The sequence below is a fragment of the Podarcis filfolensis genome, assembly GCF_964270895.1.
Source record: "Podarcis filfolensis genome assembly, chromosome: 5".
Taxonomy (NCBI): Eukaryota; Metazoa; Chordata; class Lepidosauria; order Squamata; family Lacertidae; genus Podarcis; species Podarcis filfolensis.
In genome coordinates, this window is record NC_139608.1 from 57,537,713 (window position 1) to 57,559,421 (window position 21,709).

General features: G+C 41.5%; 1 protein-coding gene and 1 long non-coding RNA gene across 9 annotated transcripts in view; one reads left to right on the plus strand and one right to left on the minus strand.

Moving 5' to 3' along the window:
• The window catches only part of LOC310763983 (uncharacterized protein), a 100,491-nt gene that overhangs the window by 53,620 nt on the left and 25,162 nt on the right, over positions 1-21,709 (minus strand). Inside the window, exon 3 of one of the 7 annotated variants that reach the window (XR_014548937.1) lies at positions 2,263-2,384. The exons of the other annotated variants lie outside the window; for them this stretch is intronic. The gene's annotated coding sequence lies outside the window, so the exon portion shown is untranslated. Of the gene's footprint in view, positions 1-2,262; positions 2,385-21,709 lie in introns of those variants that run through there. 7 annotated transcript variants of the gene reach the window in all.
• The window catches only part of LOC310764001, a 21,125-nt gene continuing 806 nt past the window's right edge, over positions 1,391-21,709 (plus strand). The window contains exons 1-3 of one of the 2 annotated variants that reach the window (XR_014548959.1): positions 1,391-1,469; positions 3,639-3,741; positions 5,275-5,715. This is a non-coding gene — a long non-coding RNA (uncharacterized lncRNA). Of the gene's footprint in view, positions 1,470-3,638; positions 3,742-5,274; positions 5,716-21,709 lie in introns of those variants that run through there. The other variant, XR_014548958.1, reaches the window with a different exon arrangement.

A 21,709-nucleotide genomic window follows, 5' to 3' on the forward strand; every position in this document is an offset into this window, starting at 1 on the left:
TAGAAACTTGACCAGAGAGGCAATAAAATTAAAAAGTAATTGATCGTATCAGAACTCTGCTTCACCATCCTCATTGCTGGGCTCAGGCGGGGGCTGCAAAAACGCCTTCTTCATATTTCCCCCCATTTTTCTTTATTGTCGCCATGTGTCACACTGCTTTGGAGGTATCACGAGCAGTGAGCATCTAGGACCCTAAAAAACTCCATTAAACACTCAAGCGCTTGGCGTTGCTCAGTCTTTCCCACACGTGGATTAGTAATAAAGCACAGGATACCTGATAAGTCCCAGTATTGCTTCTTTGTTTGTACTCAGCAGTGCATACACTTAGACTTAACTGTATTCAGCAGGACTGAGTATATTTCCAGAATTTGTATTTGGGTGCTTTTAACCTGAAAAAACAGAGTTGGCAATATAACTGGTTTGACAGGATTGTAGAAAGCAGAGCTGGGGCCGGAAAAGCTTCACATGATTTCAAAGTAGTAAAATAAAATGTAACGTTTAAAATTTAAAACTAAAACAGGCTGGCCTCGCAAAAATACATACAGTGGTACCTCAGGTTAAGTACTTAATTTGTTCCGGAGGTCCGTACTTAACCTGAAACTGTTCTTAACCTGAAGCACCACTTTAGCTAATGGGGCCTCCTGCTGCCGCCGCACCGCCAGAGCATGATTTCTGTTCTCATCCTGAAGCAAAGTTCTTAACCTGAAACACTATTTCTGGGTTAACAGAGTCTGTAACCTGAAGCATATGTAACCTGAAGCATATGTAACCTGAGGTACCACTGTATAATTATTGTATTTGAACAATGTCCACCATTGTTCCCATATGCTTCCACCGACACAACAGGATTTCACCTTCCCTCTACTCCCATGGAAGGCCTGGCTCATGGTGTGTAAGAAAAGGGACCCAGAAGTGGAGACAGCAGGAAAAACCCTGGCCAGCTCCATCGCCCAAGTGTTCTTAGAAGTGAGTGAATTAAGGACCTGGCTTGGTTGCCATGCCAAAAATGGACAGTGGAATTGGCAAGCTGCTCGGACAAAAACCATATTAAACTGCAGTAAGGGAAAATTCCAGAAGAGTCCAGTCATGAGTTAACCCTTTGGCTTGCCAAGATTCGGATCAGTGTACCAACTATTTTGGAAAAAAATATACCAAAGAGCCAGGGACAGTGGAACCTGGAGTTCAGCCTGGAGCCTGTGGCTATCCCTCCAGAATGAAACCTCATGGAAATGCTTCAAAAAGTCTCCCCATACCTGCAAATCCTCCCACACATCCTGTGTGACTCATGCATGGTGATGAGGCTTGGAGAGGCCCTTTGTGATATCACAAAGCCACCTCAGAAAGACCCATTTGGTGGGCAGCCACTTGGCAAGGGAAAATGAAGTGCCCTACCATCTCCAGAAATACCTCATCCACACCTGAAGCTCTGGGTGACTGCATCAGTTCAAGGCATCCTATTCAGGGCCTAGGTAGGCAACTCTTGTAAGAAGGTCCCTGGTCTGCTTCCCTGTCAGTTGCACCCCTGAATTCTCCTACATCCTTGTGAACGTCCTCATAAGGAGATAACATGTCCGGCTTCCACACTGACCCCTGCATGTGGCTACATACCAGGTATCAGGGTATGTTGCTTCCTCACTCTCCTAGCTGCAAACAAGGCTCTTATTCAGCAGCTATGTGCCAGCATTGGAATGCATTCCTAGCCCGACCTAGCAATGCCAAATCTTGAATGGGGAACATTCTGCATGCAACACATGTGCTCTGTCACTGAGCTACATCTTTCTCTCTCACTGCCCCCCCCCAGATCATATTTCCCCACCCCCAAATGTTGTTCTTTTTCTTCCTGTTGTAGAATTCAGGCTGTTTTCCTTCAAAAGAACCAAAATAATATATTTCAAAATACTATGTGTACTGCTGCTGCCCCAAAGCATGTGGAGGAAAAAGTATAGGGAATAGGAAAACTTCTGAAATACAGAAAACATTTGTTTACGTCTCTAAAGAAAACAGAGTGAAAGCAAACCAGCAAATAATATATACAACAAGTCTCATGGGTAAAATTTAAACTTAAGTCCATGCTTTAACAAATTAAGAGCTAAATAATTTGCCAGTATTATAGTCCAGGCACATGAAAGCACTTCTGGAAATGAGATATATCTGCGTTTTAACAATTATATTTCCTGCACAGACAAAAAGAGAGAGAGTGCACAATATATGGTTTTATTTTGATGAATGCTACTGTAAATTACTATTAACCCTTCAGGGCCCCAGGAAATGATGTGGTCATTTGTAGCTGAGTCTGCCTGCTTTCTGTCCTTATATCTGGGAAGCAACTGAAGGAGACTGATAAAATTCAGTTTTTCAATAAGAGAATGTCATCAGGGACATCTCTGTGAATAAAAAGAGAGACGCAAAGGTTACCTCGTGTACCCTTGTAGCACAGTACATAGTGCTACATTTGAAACTTTAATTTATTGGGGGGTGGGGGGAAGAATCAAGTGTGGTGGCCAAATGGTTAAATTTTGCTCAGTAATTTTTTCATTTTTGTTAGTCATGAATATATCCAACCATACAGAGGCCATCAAAATCTTGCCACTAGAGACTATAAAGTCTACTTACATAGGGTTCCTGGGATTTTTCATGTTCTTATGGAAAATATCTCTGAAATCCCTGAGCTGAAAATTTTGATCTCATTTGTGGATGTGAGCGATACTGAGAAAGGGTTGAAGAGTGAAGAGAACACTTTTCTCGCATAATTTCATTTGTCAGGAGAATCTTGACGCTGACATTGGAAGAGTGATTTAATTGATTTTAATCATACACCTGAGATTGAGAAATTGAGCCCTCTGTCCTGAAAAATAATTCTAGGCTTCCCTGAGAATGTCTAATTCGCAGCTAATAGTTTCTTTCTCCCCCGCTCCTTGAAGTTTTGTTATGAAGTTTAGGAATGCAGATGAAAGACTGACACAAAGAAATATTTACCACAGCCTCCAGATTAGCAAATCACTCTCACAGCTTCAGTGCATACATACATAATAGAGCTGGAGCAGTGTTTTGGACAGTAAACCCATTAACAATTTATGTTTTGCATATGGGAAATAGACAGCAATATGGTTTTCTGCATTGGGAATCATTCATAATGATTAATATCCTGGGATCAAGGGAGACTAGTCAGGCGTTCATCAGGGCTGCAAACTGAAGTGGTCTAGTCAGGGCCAGCCCTACCAGTAGGGAGAGGGAGACGGCTGGTTGGGCTATCATGAAAAGGCACCAGATTTTTAATTTTCAATATTATTGTGATTATTATGATGGACAATAAATAATGGCAAGGAAGGTCATTGCGCTGTTTTGTGGAATTTCACAGCTGCCCCGAATGCTTGGCTTCGGGGGTGGGGGTGGGGCACAATTTGCTGCTACACTGTCTTGGGCCTGATAGAAGAAAAGAGGTAACCTTTTCTGTTTGTGAAGATTCAGCTCTGTCACTTTCATCCTGCTCAACTAAATGTTGTACCATTAAAGAATATGAACATGTCTAAACATATAAGTTTAAGCTGGATGACTTGCTGAATGGCAAAGAGCCAAAATATTTCACACCTGCCGGACAGGAAAATGACCTTCATGTACTATTATTAACTATGATTCAGGTGGGATTAAGGTCAGCAAGATTCCCCACCACCACCATTCAAGCCAAATGTTCTAATGATGGACAAGGAATAATTAGCATTGCTCTGGAAGATTCCCATACAGGTTTGTGATGTTAAACAAGATATTCAAAATACACTTCTTTCCCTCCCATGGCCTAGCACATTTGCATCAAGGGTTCGAATAAGGAAAGCCCTCCACAATTCTATGACGTCCTATTCCAGTATTGCTGAATGTTTTATAGCCTGCACATTTGGTAATAATGGGTGGTTTTTTGGGGGATGGATGGACCGAAAGCTCTATCCAGAACTTGTCTGAGGCCTGGGGCAGGAGTCTTGTTAGAATAAATTTATAAACTCAAACAAAAAAGCAGTCTGTCCCTGGTGGGAGTCTTTGGCCAACTTAGCCCTCTGAGGCCTGGGACCTGACTTTATCATTTCCCTCTACATCTCAGTTTTTCTGCTCCTAATCTCAGGCCCACTTGTCCTGTGCCTTGAACCCATGCCATCCCAGGGTTGAGAGAATGCTCTAGTGTGAGGATGCTGCATTCTGTAGTAATATCCCCCTTTGGGGCAAGGGGGTTGAGACAGTGGCTGTAGTGATGTGCATGATGTCCATTTTACAAAAACTCTATGAATGTCGCTATCATTTAGGAGAGATCATACCAGGCTGTAGGGACCAGTGCATGCTATGCAACAAGACCAGGGCTTCATTAGATATTAGCGCCATGGAAGAAATCTGGAATATGTGAAATGATAACAGAGAAAAGTGCCTTGTAGCAATTGCAGAGTGCTGTTCCTTCAAAAGCAGATTGCACACATCTGTGAGAATTTCTAGGGTAGGAGCTGAGAATCCAGGCAGGTTTGAAATCTGCTAGCTCTCATTTTAGAGATTAAGCATTGCATGAGATTAACTGCAATTTTGATTTTTTTCTAGTTAAAAATAATGTTAGAAGATGGAATCTACACACACACACTAAAATGTGCTGACTTTTAACACGAGCTAATCGATGCAACCATTGCAACAGATGTAAATTAGCTAGTGGCAGCATTATGGTGTATGCATCCATCCATACAAGTGGATCTAGGGCATGCAGATGTGACCAAGATGCTTAAATTTCACGTGACTAGTAGTCCTGTGAAATAATTTCCGTTTGTTGCTGTTTTGCATGCTCCTCTATTGCAATGCAGGAAAGGCAGAGCTGAAAGGATTACACTGGTCAACAACAAATTTGTTGTTTGTGTTTTTTTCAGTTGATTTAGGATGAATCTGATGCGCTGAATCCAAAAATCACATTGGTTTTACTCAATCAGGTCAAGTTTCTGAGCTATGGGCGCATGTCATTTTTTTACGTTTTTGTTCACATGTACGCTTGTGTGGAGCATTTTAGAAGAAGTTGGTGGGGGTAAAATGCCATGTCGAATACTTGTTTTGATTGGAAATGATTGTTTTAATGACAAGAAGTATTCAGGTCCGATAGTTCTGGGTGATTATGTCGAAAAGGGATCAGTTTGAAGTCATAAAACCTTGAAATCTTCCATAAATTGGTGCGGCAAAGCATAAAGTTGGGGGATCAAAACTAAGTTAATGGGGCAGAAACTACGCAGAACTTGTCAACAACATGCTGACTGCTTTCAGAAACCTGGGCTGCAACATGAGCATCAAGATGCACTACCTATTTTCACATATGGACCGGTTTCCTGAGAACCTGGGTTCAATGAGTGACGAGCAGGGGGAGAGATTCCATCAGGACATGAAAGAGATGGAGACCAGGTATCAGGGTCGCTGGGACGCAGTCATGATGGCTGACTACTGTTGGACTCTGAAGAGAGACCTCCCTGCCCCTGAGCATTCCAGGAGTTCCAAGAAACGGAAGTTCAAGCCCTGAAGTTTGAAAAATGGTGAAGCAACATGCATTTTACGTGTACTTACCTTTATCAATGCCCACCATTCAGTTTACAGTAAACCTGATCTGATGGAGAGAAACGGATGCCATTTCCTGATTCAGCAGTGCAAAAATACCCTAAATCAGTTGTAGAAATCTAGACAACATTCAAAAAGTAAAAAATTGTTGCCCAGTGAATTATCCTGAAAGGCTTGCATGTGTCAGGTCTACAATTAACATGTTCTGAGTCTTCCATCTGAGCATGCATTCAGTGACCGGCCCAGCATAGTTGCAGAATGGTCCTGTTTATAAGCAATGGTAAATCCTTGCCAGCACAAAGCTGTCCCATTCTTAATAGCTTTAGAGATGCAATGTGAGCCTTTAAGGGCATGGCTAGTGGTCATTCTCCCCTCTCCCCTCCGTGTTCTCATATGCTGCCCTACCCTCTTTATGGGCTTTCTGGCTTTTCTGAAGCAGCAACATGTGGGGTTTCAGCTGAATTGGTGGAGGCATTGGGACTCACATCAAAGATCACCAGTAACTGATGAGGGTGCTATCTTAATTTAACAACCATAAACCACTGAGAAAACCCTTCTATAATATTTAGCAAATGTCATAAAGTTAGTTAGTAATTAGAATAACCCAGATGGCATTTCCTCTGAGTTTCCTCTTAAAGTACTTTGTTCTGGGGGGAAAGGTACCATCTATTTCACCACAGTCATCTGTATTTCATATTGCAATCATTCATTTTTGCTAACTTGTTAAATCTAGCATCCTACAGTATGAAATGGAAGAAGAAAGAAACGCAATTTGGGTGTTTGACTGGGGAAAGGTCTTGCGCACAGTGCACAAATTTGCACAGAGTGATTGAACCCAAATGCTTGTATAATAATCAGACAATGTTTGTAGAGTGATTTGAAGGTGAAACATAGTGTGTGGAACATTATTCATTATTATTATTTTATTTTATTATAATATAAAGGGTCATTGTGCAAAGAAGCACAACAATCTTTATGATGCCCATTCATTTTGCTGACTTTTTTGTCATTATCCTCCTTTGGTGATTAAGTGTCATTTGTCTTATAATTTTAATGTTATCTTTAACACACATAATAAAGTTTACATAATTATAGCCTATTAATATAATTTGCATGCATGTTACCCGGAAGGCGAAGAAAATGTTTCATCACCAGGCATGTAATTTGCCTTCTTTAACTATTTTTTTTTATCATCTTCATCAATAAATTGGCAGCCTTAATAAATGAAGATAACCTCACTAAATTCTCTTTGGATTCTTTTCAAGGATTCTGAGACATAGAGAATGTGGCTATGAAATACAGTAGGTGTTAAAAAACTGTCTCTTCTGCATAAAGTTTAAAATTTTCATACTTTTGCCATTATAGAGTGTCAGCCAAAGCAAAAACAATGGCCACTTTTTTGGGGAGGGAGACACAGGACTTTCATTGCAAAGCTACTATAAGACTTTGACTTTTAAATAATGTACAGGCTGGACTCAGAGAAACAGGAATCAGCTTAAGGTTCAAAAGGTAGGTTCAAAATATTACACCATGTTTTGCAAAAGTGTTAATGTGTCCCTCCACCCCCTTCCCCTTTCTTGGTAAATGGCAAACGTTTACAACCCAACTAAAACAGTGCCAGGAGAAATCCTGTGTTTGCTCTTTGGAAGATATTCAATAAATTATAGTGAGCTGCAAATGTCATTGGATAGGGAATGGAAAGAGCTTTACCTTTAAGTCTTTAAGTAAAGACTTGCAGCTGGTGCAGCCGCTCAGTAATCCCTAATGATAAGCTCCTTTTAATGCGAGGGTGAGGCAGTTTTCACATGGATACTACTGCATTAACCTTACCCTAGGTATGGTGCAGGTGAAAAGCAGCCGTGTACTCAGCAGCTTTTCCTACCCCTGCTTTATTCCCCTAATGCATCTCAAGCCTCCTGTAAAAGATCCCCTTATACCAAGGCAAAAAGATTGCAGTTCAAGCCTATTATCAACAAAAACCTGCCAAAGGGGCTACATTGTCAGACTTTATGGTGGTACTAACTATTCTGTTGTTCTCAGGAGACCAAACTTAGACCATTAAATCCCCTTCATTTGTGATATCAGTGACCTGGACGGCAGACATAGGTCTTTTGATGTAAAAATGCTACTGCAGGAATCAATGGTACCATCTAGTTTCCCCTTAACGTATATCATAAAAGTGTAATGGTGCTCTTCCAAAGAAAAAGTGACACTCCTCTTGTATAATACAATTATACGAGGATGATGTTTTCCAGGGAGTTTATTTGATATTATGATGTGCAGAGCCTTTGCCCATTAAAATAAACTATGAAGCTGACTTCACTCTATTACTTTCAGTAGGCTAAGTGTATTGTCTCTAGTAGAGTATAGATAATTTTCATGCAACAGGGAGCTATTTCCATATCCCCTTCATGTAACAGATGAGCTTATAAATAGGCTTGGATTTACTCAAAAACCAACAAATGCACTGTCTACAGACACATTTAAGACAAAGGCTGTTTTCCAAATGGTCTTCTTTGATATGGAGGTTCCCATGAAATGCTTAGTTGAGTTGACGGATTCCCACTATTTATAGTAAATGTGCCACATATTGAAAAATTGCATTGCTTTTTTTTTCCTCCCTGGAAGATTGCCCCCCCTGCCACACACACATCATTTCTATCAGAAGACCCTTCATATGTACCCAGAAATCCTCAGAGCTAAAGCTATTAGTAAACAACACACAGTGATAGCTCACTAGCAAACAGCGAACAGGTTTACAATTAATGAAATTGCTGGAACAGAATAAACAGAAGAGGTAACTATGGTTGCACGTTCATGGTTTAGCACAGACAACAACAACTCTGCTTGGATGATGCATTCTGCAATGATAACCTCCTGAAGCAAAACATTATATATATATAAAAAAACACACCCCAGCACCACCACCACAGTAACAACAAAATGAAAAATGATGCGATGCTCTGATGTTCCAGTGTTTGCCAGAGGCTCATGCATTCAGACTAAAACACTTAGAGGGGAAAGTGTGAAAACTAGTTTTATTGCTCTCCTATGCAGGGTTTAGAGATTAATTTTTAAATGGTTCCATTTTATACTGTAGGGGCAAAATTAAAGCAGTCATAAGTCTCATTGCAGTCTTCATTTTCTCCTTTGCTCCCTTAGTGCAAGTAACTTGAGACTTCTGTATCCATTAGGGAGGGCAATACCTACAGCAACATTCACCTCTCTAGAGGGGAGGGATGTATATTTTTCTTTGCCAGCTTCTCCCTTTCTCTCTCTTCTAATTCAAGGCCCATCTGTAATAGTGGCAATAGCTTTTAGCCTAGGACTGGTAAGGCTCAGGTTATTCATGGGATGAGCCATAATACAGTGAGCCATAGGGTGAGGTGGAAGACTTTTGGCTTATCAGTGTGCAACACAATAGCCCCAAAGGGAAATCACAACCCTTGGCTTCAATACTTTTTCTAGGCATCCACCTCTTTTGCATGGTTTGGAAACAGAATCCCATCTCTTTTTAGCCATAGGGCCTATTTGTACATTTGCACATCCAGTGCAGTTGATTCATACATGGTACTCAGTTTCTGCACATGGAGTTGGAATGCACCAGCTATATCATAGCAGCTGCAGCTGCACATAACACTAAGCCATAGTTTGTGCAACAAACAATGAGTTGTCTCATAGACAAGGCTTGTTTCTCCAAAGCTTGATTTCTTTTCCAATTGCTCTTGCCTTGTGCTTCTGTAGCTTAAAATGAACATAAGTGGTGGAATGGCCAAACAAGCCATAGGTTAAGGAAGACTGTTGGGTTCAGACATAATGCTAAGCCATTACTGAAACAAGCCATAATTCATAAATCAACAATAAACCATGACTTCACGTTGTGATTTATGTCCCCCCCCCCATCACATTCTTCAGGGCTTGGTTCACTCATTCAAACTAACAATAGTTAGGATAAACAAACCGTGACCTAGCATTATGTGTGAACCAGGCAACTGTGTATTTCAAATTCCTCAGGGAATACTTATTGGGCTGTATGATTTTCTAAATGTGAAAATGACCCTTGGCTTCTGTGCCTCCTGTTCTTCCCAATGGATTCTAGTTTCCTAACTCCCCATAACTTCTTTTTAGGTAAATCATCCCTGTGTGCTCCAGCTATCCCTTTACCACCATCTCATTTATCTCCAAGTTATAAAGAAATTAAATCCTAGAACAAAAAACAAAACAAAACCTTTGATATTTGCAGCTGGAATACATTAACTATACAAAGCACAATTCTACAGGTTGTGTAATTGGATAATCAGACCACCAAATTTTCATTTCCTGGTTGCTTAATGTCATTTTTTTAAAAAAATGTACAGCAATCTAAAATGCAAGCTTTCTTAGAGTGACAAAAAGGGATTATTCCAAGTTAAAATATTAGAAAACCATACATTGGAGGCAACCTGTGCCAGATTTCAAAGCAGCATGTTCACTTGTTCCTTCAACCTTGGTATTATTGCTTCTAATAATGGCCCAAAGGTTGTGGCCACTGTACCATCAAGAATAGGAAAATTTGTTCAGTTGGCATGTTTTGCAGTCTCTTAAACTGATTGTTCATGATTTCTTAGGTAAACACTAGGCTATAAAAAGCACAAGCTCTGAAGAAGCAAAGTGCCATGTATTATTATTATTTAACCATAAGAAATCAAAGCCTCTGGCCACTTCACTTCCTTTACAGCTCATAACACCTTCTACAGAAGTTTCAGAAGCTAAAAGACTGACTCCACACCAGATCAGATCAGAGATACAGTAAAATAAGTCAAGGAAAATTCCCACCTATATATGGCTGAATGACTCCTTGAGCAATAAAATGTCATTAGTGACTATAAAATGCTACAGGGGGATGATGGAGGGCACTCTGAATTTGGCTTTCTACCAGTAAAGTCGGTACTGAGAACTCATGTGCCAATTTGCAGTCCCGCTGACTCTCTTTCTATAGCTATTTCATTTCTCAGTCATTGCCATAGTAATTTGATGCTCAATTTTTCCCCTTCCTGCATCAGTGCCATATATTTCACCTTGATACAGTGATGACTGTTCCCCCTTCTTGTCCTTTTGTTAGCCTCTACTACTGTTTAACACGAGGGATTGCTGGCTTAGAGAAAACTTAAAAAGGGATGGAACCCTCAAAGGAACCTTAAGATGCAATAACCCTCATCGTCATAGCAATGAAAAAGCTACCATTGACAGAAGTGGAGCGAAATTGTCCTCACAATGGTATGCACAGCAACTTATATATCTCTTTCCACCTCTTCTATTATCCTGTTAATTTTTGTTTCTGAAGTTTTTCACCATTCCCAAATTCAGGTAACTTACGCCGATAGCATTAGAGGATAATATGAGGAGCACAACAAATCATGACTTTGACCTTCTGCCTTGCAGCATCCGTCTTCGTGCCATAAACTGTGTTTCTCCTCTACCAGCTTGAAACAAGCATGCAGAGACAATTAGTAACACTGCTGTTCCTGAAATTAGGCAGTAATGGAAATAATGGCTGAGTACTGTGATTCTAGGAAAATACGAAATATTACTTTGAACATTCTGACAATAATAATAATAATAATAATAATAATAATAATAATAATAATAATAATTTATTATTTCTACTCCACTCATCTGGCTGGGTTTCCCCAGTTACACTGGGCAGCTTCCAACAAAAGATTAAAAATACATTAAAACATCAGTCATTAAAAACTTCCCTAAACAGGGCTGCTTTCAGATGACTTCTAAATGTCAGATAGTTGTTTATTTCTTTGATATCTGAAGGGAGGGCATCCCACAGGGTGGTCACCACTACCGAGAAGGGCCTCTGCTAAAATCCTTAGTGTTTTGGCTGAACCTGTCACATAACCATCAAGGAAATGTCTGAAATTCTCATGCTGTATCAATGATCATTGACTTGCCGATCGTATGGTCGGCGGTTCGAATCCCCGCGGCGGGGTGAGCTCCCGTCTTTCGGTCCCAGCTCCTGCCCACCTAGCAGTTCGAAAGGACTCTTAAGTGCAAGTAGATAAATAGGTACCGCTTTATAGCGGGAAGGTAAACGGCGTTTCCGTGTGCTGCGCTGGTGCCGGCTCGCCAGAGCAGCTTCGTCACGCTGGCCACGTGACCCAGAAGTGTCTCCGGACAGCTCTAGCCCCTGGCCTCTTAAGTGAGAGAGGCGCACAACCCTAGAGTCGGACACGACTGGCCCGTACAGGCAGGGGTACCTTTACCTTTACTTTTTATCAATGATCATTGGTGTTCTCACAGTATTTTAGAGTTTTAACATATTTGGCAGCACAATGTCCTGTGTAATACAAAGCAATTGTGCCACAGACTTCACTGCTTAGAAATTCTGAACATTAAGCAGTATATAAATTTCTGAATTAAAACTGGTGAAATAGTCATGCTAAATATCCCCAACAGTATGTACTTCAGAGTGCTGTGAAAGTTCAATCAAATGCTCATGCATAACCATTTGCTTCAGTTTCTTAAATTCTACACATGCACGAAATATGGATGCACAGGGAATCCCTCTGCACATAACTGGATCTGCCAAACGTGTTGTTGACTCCAAAATTCTAGAGGAAATCAATTTCCAAGTGCCAGACTAACCAGGAACAGTTTTCTCAGAGGGAATTCAAAGCAATACTAGAGGCAGTCTCATATACATATTCTTACACAAAGAGCTAAAATGGGAGTATCTTGTCATTGTGGTCCTTATGATGGTCAATACACCAGTGTTATAGTTTCTTACAACTGAGCAGTGTAGTGGAGTCACTAATTTTGTTCTTATTGTATAGTATACTAAGCACGATAGCAAGGGGCATAAACTCATATTTCTAGTTGCCGGGGATTTAAAAAGTGCTTCCGCTTTTTCTAAAAAAAGAAATCTATGCATTCCAACAAAGGAGACCATGTTGACTTAGTTCTTCATTGTTTTCTTGTCAGAATCTGTTTTCCTCAATTAATGGCTCAAAATGCTTCTGATCTTAAAATGTGGATAAAATTATGCCAACCCTGTCTGCTCTTTTACAGGCAATTTGACAGCTCTGGTTCTTGCCAGCGTTCTATTTTTCTCTGCTATCTTATTCCTTCCAAATGCTATCTGGCAGTATGTTACTAAGAAATTAGCCTGCCTCCCTACCTCTGATTGCCCAGATGGACATCTTAGAAAGCTAGAGAAAAGCAACTTGACAACTGGAAACCAGCCAGTTCTCAGGAAAGATGCATTGCATTGAGCATAAGGGACCAAAATGTTAAAGAATTAAAGTAACAGAAGGTGTCAATGCTGAAAGAGTACTGATTAACAAGGTGGCGAGTTCAAGGGGAACTATTAGTATTTTACACATTTAGTATGTTATATACTAAAGCCTCTCATGTGCTCCACTAGCAGTAAGAAGTGCCATGGTCAGATCACTTCCTGGTGCAACTGGACTTCTCCGCGACCCTTCCCCTCTGCAGGGAGGTGGGACCAATTCGGATGGTCCGCCCCCGCCACTTAATGGATCCAAATGGTTTCCAGAGAGTGGTAGGGGATGCTTTATCCCATGTTGATGGCCTTTCAGCTGATTCCCTGGTGGCCCGCTGGAATGCGGAGTTAACCAGGGCTATCGACTGTCTGGCTCCGAAGCGCCCTCTCCGATTGCATGGAGCCCGGACAGCCCCGTGGTTTTCTTCGGAGCTGAGGGCGATGAAACAATCGCTGAGACGGCTAGAGCGTCGGTGGCGGAAAACTCACTCCGAATCTGACCGGACACAGGTTAGAGCTCAACTTCGAGCCTACCAAGTGGCGATAGCGACGGCGAAGAAGACTTTCTTCACCGCCTCTATTGCATCTGCAGAAAATAGTAGCAGGAGACTCTTTCAGGTGGTTCGCAATTTAACGGAACCACCTTTACCACCGGGGCCTTGTAAAGACCCCAAGATCTCCTGCAACGATTTTGCAAAGTTTTTTGCAGATAAAATCACTCATATTCGGAGGGAGCTAGACACCACCGTGGGAGCAGGGCTGGGGCGGGAGAGTGCTAGAGCTCTGTCTGGTCAAGTTGCATGGAATCAATTTCAATCCGTTACCCCCGAGGATGTGGACAGGCTGCTTGGACGCATGAAACCAACCACCTGTCTCCTTGATCCTTGCCCATCCTGGCTAATAAAAGCAAGCCGGGAAGGGCTGGGCGATGGGCTCTGCGGGGTGGTGAATGCTTCCCTCTGTGAGGGAACATTCCCAGATCCGCTGAAAGAGGCGGTCATTAAACCGCTTCTTAAAAAACCATCTTTAGACCCGGCCAGTATGGCCAACTATCGCCCAGTCTCAAATCTTCCATTCTTGGGCAAGGTGATTGAGCGCGTGGTTGCTGAACAACTCCAGGCACGCCTGGAGGATGCGGACCATTTGGATCCCTTCCAATCAGGATTCAGGCCTCATCATGGGACTGAAACTGCCTTGGTCGCGCTGGTTGATGATCTCCGGCGAGCTAGGGACAAAGGTGAGAGTTGTTTCCTAGTTCTGCTGGATCTCTCAGCGGCCTTTGATACAATCGACCATAACATCCTTCTGGACCGTCTAGAGGGGCTGGGAGCTGGGGGCACTGTTATGCAGTGGTTTCGCTCCTTCCTCCTGGGCCGTGTTCAGAAAGTGGTGGTGGGGGATGAGTGCTCAGACCCCTGGGCCCTCACTTGTGGGGTGCCTCAGGGTTCCGTCCTCTCCCCCATGCTTTTTAACATCTATATGAAGCCACTGGGAGAGATCATCAGGGGGTTTGGACTGGGTGTCCATCAATATGCAGATGATACCCAGCTCTACCTCTCTTTCAAATCAGAACCAGTGAAGGCGGTCAAGGTCCTGTGTGAGTGCCTGGAGGCAGTTGGAGGATGGATGGCGGCTAATGGATTGAGGTTGAATCCTGACAAGACAGAAGTACTGTTTTTGGGGGACAGGGGGCGGGCTGGTGTGGAGGACTCCCTGGTCCTGAATGGGGTAACTGTGCCCCTGAAGGACCAGGTGCGCAGCCTGGGAGTCATTTTGGACTCACAGCTGTCCATGGAGGCGCAGGTCAATTCTGTGTCCAGGGCAGCTGTCTACCAACTCCACCTAGTACGCAGGCTGAGACCCTACCTGCCCGCGGACTGTCTCGCCAGAGTGGTGCATGCTCTGGTTATCTCCCGCTTGGACTACTGCAATGCGCTCTACGTGGGGCTACCTTTGAAGGTGACTCGGAAACTACAACTAATCCAGAATGCGGCAGCTAGACTGGTGACTGGGGGCGGCCGCCGAGACCACATAACACCGGTCTTGAAAGACCTACATTGGCTCCCAGTACGTTTCCGAGCACAATTCAAAGTGCTGGTGTTGACCTTTAAAGCCCTAAACGGCCTCGGCCCAGTATACCTGAAGGAGCGTCTCCACCCCCATCGTTCTGCCCGGACGCTGAGGTCCAGCGCCGAGGGCCTTCTGGCGGTTCCCTCATTGCGAGAAGCAAAGCTACGGGGAACCAGGCAGAGGGCCTTCTCGGTAGTGGCGCCTGCCCTGTGGAACGCCCTCCCATCGGATGTCAAAGCGATAAATAACTACCTGACATTCAGAAGACATCTTAAGGCAGCCCTGTTCAGGGAAGTTTTTAATCTGTGATATTTTAGTGTATTTTTGGTTTTCTATGGAAGCCGCCCAGAGTGGCTGGGGAAACCCAGCCAGATGGGCGGGGTACAAATAATAAATTATTATTATTATTATTATTATTATAAGATGCATTAGACTCAGAAGAGAATGGGAAGTAGGAGCAACAGCCTCAGTGGCACTGGTTATTTCTCCCCAAAGCAGCAATAAATTGCTCACTTTCCAATTACATATTTGAATTTGGACTGATGACTTTTGAGCAATATAATGATAGGCAAGTTTTGGGGTTTGTTTTTTAAAGAGGTAGTGCACTCAGTATTCTCAAACTGTTTTTTGGGTTCGGCCCCTAAAATTCTGTGTTGCTGATCCTCTGAAAGCCCACACAAGCTAGGTTGTGTAATGGTTGACTACAGAACAGGTTGAAATCTAGCCCTCCAAACTCCAGCAATACAATCTGGCCCTCCTAACTCCAGCAATACAAATCAACTCACAAACCACTAGAGTCAATGCAAAAGTAGGTACAGACCAATTATTTGAGGTGTTTGTACTAAGAATTGGAACCACAATTTCCTGGGTGCTCAAGAGGAAAAGTGCATCTATCTCAGCATCCCAGAAGCTATTGAGCTGCTCCTGTGTGGCACACCTATATCAAAAGTTGCTTTGGAGGGTGTTGGGCCCAGGTCTTCCAATGTTCCTCTGCAAATGAGACTGCTAAGGTTCTTCCACTTCTCTTATACTCCCTCTTCTACTTGCTGTGGTCAGCATAACTCTAGTTTTGCTCAAGAGTAGGAAAGGGAAGATGCATCAGCTCACCTCTCTACCCCTCTACCTCCTGCTAAGCGGCAGTGACCCAAATGACTAGAGGTTAGCTGTGCAGCAGTGGCTTAGCCCAACATTTACTACTGGGAACAGTCACAACCTTGTGTGGTACCTCGGAACGTCTAAAGTTATATAAACACATCCCTGCCGCAGCACTTGGCAGCCCCTATCTACAAGTGAGCCAGTCATCAGAACAAACCATTTCTGGTACTGGTGCTCTGGCAAAACAAACCTCTTTTTGCAACCCTGCATCTCAAACAGTCCCTTAGGGTTGGACTTTCTTTCCCATTAACTTCAGTGCAATGAAAACAGTTTGTTTTTAAATGCACTTTGATGTACAGAAGTCATGCTATGTTGGGTATGGTGAAATAAATTGTGCATCGCTCAATTACACCCCTCACACCTCAAATAAACCTATGTGCGAATATGACTCCGTTTGCCCTGAGTGAACGTCACAATTTCCACTAACGCAGAAGAGTCAACACTTCCTTGCGTGGGCAACTAGCCTTAAATTTATTTAATCTGAGATATACACAGTAACTTAGATTGCCAATAACAGGAACAGACCATCCCACCCTAATCCAAAGATTTTTTTTATAGATTGTGTCAACAATCCCAGAACTGTTGAGTCCCTTGGGAGCGAGTAACAATACACAATGCTCCAACACCTGAGCATTGTGTATTAGTGCATAGTGTGAAATAATAATAATTTTCAATATGGCAAACACGAAACATGGGCTATGAATTCCAGTGCTAAGATCTGGTGGTGACATAAGCTGAGACTCAGAACAAAAATCCATCTAAATTGTTCTGAATTTAAACACTGGTTTTCATCCTTTTGGGACAATTTATGCTTTAGGCAGAGCTTTTCTACAAGGTTTCATACTGCATGTGTGCATATTATACCTCCAAATTGCCTCCAAGCTGACAATCTTTTCTGGTGCATTATGACTTTGCTGCCGAAGATCTACCTAGCCAAATTAAAAATAATCCCTAAAGAAAAAGAAAAGGAGGGGGACTTTCAACATGGCCTATTGTGAGGCACCTTTGACCTTGCAGAAAATATTCAAATCTTTAAGCAAGACTGCCAGTGGTAGCTCAAGCCCTGTACAAACACCCTGCATCTTGATTGATAAATAGGCTATGTTTACCCTGTGATTACTGTATAGTATTTTATGTTCTTGCTAATTTATTTGGAACTCTTAACCTGTTAGGTTATAAATTCAGCAGCATTTGATAATGAACCATGTTGAAATAAATCAGCATCTGGGGAGGGGGGGGTGCGGCAGAATATCCTAAGGAACTCTGCAAAAGAAAAAGAAAAATCACTTCATAGATCTCAGTGTATGAAAAGGTATGACAGCCAAGACAGACAGACATATTAACCTTTTATAAATCCTTGGCATCTAATCCCTGTAAGTATTACTTCATACAATTCTTCCATAAAAGAGGCATATATAACATTAAAGCTCCATATCACTAGTAGCTTTATTACTGAAAGCCAACACTTATAGACAGCCTGAGAAGTCTGGGAGGCAGAGAAGACACATCTATGCTCGTATGTGTATTAGATGGATTTCCTTTGGTGTGGATCATGTTATTTAGATTGCATATCTCCAATTCTGTTTGGAAGCAAATCTGGTGTGTGTGTGTTTGCCTCTGTTTCATAGGGCACCTGGACAGACCTTAGTGGAACATGGGTCTCTATTAAGCTGTTGTTCAGTAGTTTGGTGGTATTCAGACAATATTGAAACATTCCCAAATGAACTTTGCAGGGAGACATTTTCATTCGCTGCCTCCCTCCTCATGCATATTAACAAATGGTATGCAAGGCCTCATTTAATTCACTGATTTTACATTCGGATCACTTTCTCTTTTACAGCTATTTTTACCGGGCTTCATTAATCTTTGTTGAATACAATGGCATACATCTTTAATGCGGCCGCTGTCAAGTCATATTTCAGTAAGAGCTGCAAACTGAATGACAGCAAGCAATATTAATAAATTTAACATAGACTATATCAATTTTTAACAGAATGAATGTGGAAGCTAAATGTATTATTTTTCGTTTAAATCATAGGGTTTATCGCCAGTTAAGTAGCAGCGATTTCAGGAAACTTGTGACGTGCCGTACAAATAGATTTACATCTCATTAATAAGTAAATTAGGCAAATGCCTTTCAAGTTCAGACAAGTACATAAGTGTAATCTCCATATTAAAGGAGTAGTCTTTGATAAACCACGGAGGAATTGCAGCAGCCAACTATGTGACATGTTGCCAGAGCCTGAACTCTTCCACATTCCCACCTTTAATTATACTGGTTCATTACTAAAGAGATAAGTGTCTCTCCAGTTAAGATTCTATAAATGAACACCATGAGGGCACCTCCCAAATCATTTTTGAAGAAACCATGAAAAGGTGATAACGGTTATGAAGGGGGGGGGGGACGACGACGAATTATCACTTGCTCTCTTTCTTCCTTCTCTGTAATAACATTAAGATGAATTCTTTTCTTAAAAAAAAAAATCTCAAAAAGGAATTGTCCATTCAGTAGCCTATTTTGTTTAAGATTGGAAAAGGTTGCGGAAAGGGGGGTGGGGGTGGCGCGAGAAGAAAACATTTGCGATTAAAAAAGAAAAGAAAAGGAAATTCTTCCATAAATCCCAACAGAGATAATTTGCTGCAAAATTTAAACCCAGTGAGAACTTGTCTGTCTGTGTTAAATAAAAAAAAGTTACGGTTGGTAGGAGACATGTTTTTGCAGTAGCTTTAGCGATTATAGGAAATTACATGCAAAGCCAGAGTTCTGATCCTAAGTTAATTTATAATTGGAAAAAACTTATTAATTAGCTATGGCATTCTAATTAAGAATTAGAATTAGAGGAGTGTGTGTTAAAAAGCCAGTCAATACCCAACTGTCAGTATATTTTTTTTATTAAAAAAAACCCTTCCGACAGCTCTCAGTCCACTTCCCCCCCTTATTTTTTATATTCATATATATATATATATATATATATATATATATATATATATATATGCGCTAGTGGGAACTATCTTTTCTAGAATATAGATAGCCAAAGAAATATGGTTAACAGGGATATATATTTAACTCACAATGCACACCATTTCAAACATGGAGTGCATACTTTTGACATTCAGAGCTTAGCTTGCATCTTTAACAAGTGCACATAAGGTCCTTTTGTGAATGTACAGGGAGGCGCCCAAATATGATCAGTACTGAACACACCAGACACCTTCCGAGAGGCATTTATTTCATGCATATGCAGAATATACGAAGATATGTAAGCACCAAGACAAAGGGGGATGATTCTACTCTTGCTGCCTTGGATGGGGCAGGGTTAGACTGGTGTGCATCAATAGTTGTACTGTATGCATATCAGCAGTGCACAGTGATGTGTACTGAAAGGCAGATGTGGAAAATTTCCCCCCCTTTTAATCCCCTCCTCCCTGATAAAAAAACCCCTCTTCCTATAAGCTGGCCGCAATGCTCCCTTAAAAACGCCATTGTGTCTCCTGATACTTACTTTCACAGTGCTAGAATATTTGAAAGGAAATGAAACATTAAAGTAGATAAGTTACACACACACACACACACACACACACACACACTGCTATGCAGTTTGTGTAAGGAAAAAATACCCCATTTTGAGACATATGCTTTAATCCGAAACATACTGTTTTCTTAAATGAGAGAGAGAAATCAGTCGGGACTCATTTTTCATATTAAATATCATTATGTTAAAAATAATTGTTAAAAATATAAGCAGAACTCTAAAAAGAAATCTTGACAAGCTATTCCTTCTGACCCCCTCCTCAACCAAGTACTTTTTAGAAACTCACACATGCATATTCCTCACTCTGAGTTTATTTTCAGGGTAATTCACATATAACAAGAAACCCTGGTTTGGCATGATGTGAACAGCAGTTCTGTCTGTCCAGCTGCCTGTCTATCTTGTTTGTTTGTTTCATTGCATCTATATCTCACCTTTACTCTAAGGAGCGCAAGGTATGGCTTTTCCCTGCCCCAATTCATCTTCACAACAACTCTGTAAGGTAGGTTATGCTAAGAGGTAATGATTGGCCCAAGGTCACCTAGTGAGTTTCCTGGCAAAGGGGCAATTTGAACCCTAATCTCCTAGGTGCTAGGCCACCACTGTAGCCACTATACCACACTGGTATGATAGCATGTGTTGCAGAAGAAAAATAGGAAATAACATATTTAAATAGCTCATAATTAATTTAATTAATAGTTTTTTTAAAAAATGCTTCCAGTTACCCCAGTTATTAAAACATAGTAACAACCCCCCCAAAAAAACCACACACACACACACATGAAATTGACAAAAGAACAATTGCTATTTGGCATCTAAGTAGGCAAACCAGTGTCTGCCTACAGTCACAGGTTAAGTCAGGTATCAGTGCTGCTTCAGATTACATCTGTACTTAATTAGAGTGTGGCATAGCTAAGTGAAATGCTGATTCAGACTGCTGTTGTCCTATATGCTCAACATGTGAATGAATGGCCCCTACCCCTGTCTTCTGTCTGGAGAGTGAAGGATCAGAAGCAAACTTTCCCCTTCATTCTGCTCTCTTTCCATCAACAACTGCATGGTCATATTTGAATACATGCATCCCAACCCAAAGTGCTCCAGAGCTACATTGTGCACATGAGGTGGGCTTTCTTATTCACTTCATCACTGAATACATCATTGTTGCATGTGCAAAGCCTGCTGCTAAAGTTCAAGTGCATTAGACAATCTTTACTTGTGTGAGAAGTATGTGTGCATAGCATAATCCCTGTGTGTACACTGAGGACTAAATTCTGGGATTTTAGGGGGAGGGCGTTTTAGCCATTTCTGCAAATCTTTAATGAAATAATAATTACATGTCAAAACAATGCAGATAGATACTGGTTCTTTCTAGGAAGATAAATAGATCTAGTCACTGCATTCAGTTAAAGGGCTTGGAAGTTTTCAGAAGCAATTGCCCGAACTGATGTGATCTCATAGAATGTGCACAAACATCTCAACTGCTTAAAGAAACAACAAGGCCAGTATTTTTCTGCAAAGGAACAGAGAGACCAGTTTGTCTGAGATTAAAACTTTACATAAATTGTAGGGAGAGGAGGAGCTATTGGGGAGGTTGGGGTTAGCAATTTAAACCAGGAGATAGAGAAACTATCACTACAGAATCTGTAGATAAGGTCGCTGGTCGCTGAAAGAACAGACAGGAAAAGTAGCAAATGTAAAAACGGGAAGCTAAGAGAAGGAAAAAATGGAAGAAGAGGAGAGCTGAAGAAAATGACATAGAAGGCAGAAAACTGAGAAAATCAAGTTGGGCAAACAATGGAATGTGGAATATATTTATTATGGCTGGAAAACAGTTCAAGAGGCTAGCTGAAAGTGTCGTGAGAGAATAAAAGGGGGATTGAGAAAGAGGGATTTGAGAAACTGTGCTGATAGTGGTAAAGAATGGAGTGAGCTGGAAGAAATTGGGAAAGTGGCAAAGCCTTATTTATTGCCATGGATGTGAAGTATTGGCAGGAAGGGAAAGAATTCTGGAAACTAGGGTACAGTGAGACCAGAGTAACAGGTCCATATGATTTTCAGAAATACACGAACATACATACAATGATACATCAACTCTAAGACAGCAGCAAGGGCCAAAGCAGAG